At 48.8% G+C, this 2,448-nt stretch overlaps 1 protein-coding gene across 1 annotated transcript in view; it reads left to right on the plus strand.

The window, feature by feature from the left end:
• Positions 1 to 2,448, plus strand: part of ITGB2 (integrin subunit beta 2) — an 11,359-nt gene that overhangs the window by 1,176 nt on the left and 7,735 nt on the right. The gene's annotated exons all lie outside the window — the stretch shown is intronic.

Raw genomic sequence — 2,448 nt, forward strand, 5'->3', positions numbered from 1 at the left:
AGATCAGCCAGAGGGCAGCCCCTTCCCACCCGAGCAGGACCCTGACCCTGGCAGACCCAGCAGCACAAATCCCCTCCTTCCCTTCCTCCCAGGGCAGGGCAAAGCTCCCAGGAGCACCCAGGGATTTTGGTGCTCAGAGCCAAGGGATGCCACAGACTAGGCAAGGATTTGGTGCACGTGGGAGAGAGCTCACCCCACAGATCTGTCCTCTGCAGGCACTGGAGGCTGCTGGAAAGAAATAAAGTATATTCATATTTCATATAACAGGACATGGGAATAGATATAGATATACATATAGATAGACAGATATAGATAGATGATTAGATATAGATATAGATATATGTATGTATATATATATACTTTTTATTTATTTAATTATATTTATTCTTTATTTAAAATAAGTTTTTATATATTTATTTTTATATTTTTCCTGTGATTGACATATACGAAATATATATGAAAAGACATATACACACACGCCAAGTGTGATATTCTGCATGGACTGGGAACGACCTGTCTGTGACCACCTGGGTGGGATCTATCTGCATCACACAACTGAGTGACAGAAAAATCAGCCTCAGACAAGTGCCATCCACTCTCTCATCCTCACCGTATCCCACTCTGCTCATTTCTCTTCTGTGCTTGGGGTCTGGAGCTGCCCAGATTGCAGGGGTGGGAAGGAGCAGCTCTGCTGTGTGCAATACCTGGCATCTGTGTCACAGCATGATGGTGACCAGGGATGCTTGGCAGTGTGGAGGAAGCACCCATGGGCTCTGGCACTAGTGGAACTTCCCTATTACAGGTGGATGGTGCAAACACCACAGGAACCCCTCTAGGATACTGGGCATGAGTGCATATCCTCCCTTTTTGTGGGAAAACAGATGCTTAGCAAAGCCCTGATGGGAACTTGTGGCTAACAGACTTCAAGACTCATCTCTGCTGTTGAGCACTTGTTTTATTTATGACAACAGGATCACTGCAGGCATCAACACTTCCCCTTCAGCCTTATTTATAACTCCCAGCATGCTTCTCCAGCCCCCAGCACGTCCTGAGTGCCAGAGTGCCCAGCTCTGCACCCAGAGCAGCAAGGACAGCACCCAGCATATAACTAATGCACCTTCCCCGAGGCCACCTCACATTTTCTGGCACACAGACCCCTGAGGGGGCATCTTGCCCTAAGGCAGATGGTGGAATATCCTGGTGGCTTCTGCAGAAGGCTCTTGCTGAAGAAGAGGCTTGATCCCGAGCCACCCAAGGCATGTGGTGAGGAGATCAGAGCACAGGGCCAAGAAGGACCCTGGTCCTGATGTGCAGCTTTGTCCCCCTGATGCCACCACGCAGCCCTGTCCAGGAAGCAGAGCCTGGTGGCAATGTGTCCTGCCCTTAGCTGGGTTGCTCCATCTTGGCACCCCACTCCCCACCATGGGATGAAGGTAGTTGTGAAGTCCTGCAGTTCTGTTCCTTCACACCAGGGCAGGAGGATGGGCTATGTGCACCCCTCTGCTTGCCTGAATTTATGGGAAAGAAGGAGAAAAAAGGAACTTCACAGGCAGAGCACATGCAGGAGACGAGGGGTTGGTGGCGACTGCGAGTCTGGCGTGAGCTGAAGGGATCATCAAGGGGGCTGGAGGAAACGTTGCTGAGGCCTATGTCGGCACCCTGCTCATGTAGAGTCAGGCTGAAAACCTGCTTTGCCCTCCTCTGAAGGCTGTGAGGAGGCAGACAGAGGCAGAAGCCCCATTTGTTCTCTTTGAAAGCCCTGTGCTCGCCTGCCCACACACCACAGAGTAATTTCCCTCCATGGCAGAAGAGAAGGACTGTTGAACTTCCTGTTGTTGCTCTCTCCAAGTGTAAGGATGTGCTCACACTCTTGTGACAAGAGCAAGAAGCCACTGTGGGGGTGAAAAAGGCATCCAAATGCAGCTCACAACATGAACCCTACTGTACAATACTTGATAGCAGCTAGCACTGGGGGTGTGTTGAGAGTATTTCTGGAGTTTGGGAGCTTTTTTTAATCCAGTTTTAGGGTTGCTCTATTTTACGAGATGAGCCTGTAAGCAGGAAACTGTCAGTATTGGACACGAAAGAACACAAGCACACCACCGTTCTCAAGGTGAAGGAAAAAAGAGGCAGTCTATTTTCTGACTCCAACATTTATAGTTTTCCAAAAGTGACAGCAGATTGGAGGGTGACAGTGACACCTCTCCAATCACACTGGACAAACCAACAGTCCGTCAATTTTCTCCTCCTCCATAAAGGAAGACAAAAGAATGGGTTGTTTACAGAAAATGTGTGATAAAGCTCACTACCAGAATGTCAACATCAGAAGGCTTAGAAAATCTTAAAAAACCAGGGTGACAGGAAGCTCTAACCTCCAGCAAGAACAAGGAACTCACAGCTCTATCCCATCACCACTGCACACATTGGCATGGCAGCAGGAAATAAATG

The sequence above is a fragment of the Geospiza fortis genome, unplaced genomic scaffold, assembly GCF_000277835.1.
Source record: "Geospiza fortis unplaced genomic scaffold, GeoFor_1.0 scaffold390, whole genome shotgun sequence".
In the NCBI taxonomy this organism is placed as follows: domain Eukaryota; kingdom Metazoa; phylum Chordata; class Aves; order Passeriformes; family Thraupidae; genus Geospiza; species Geospiza fortis.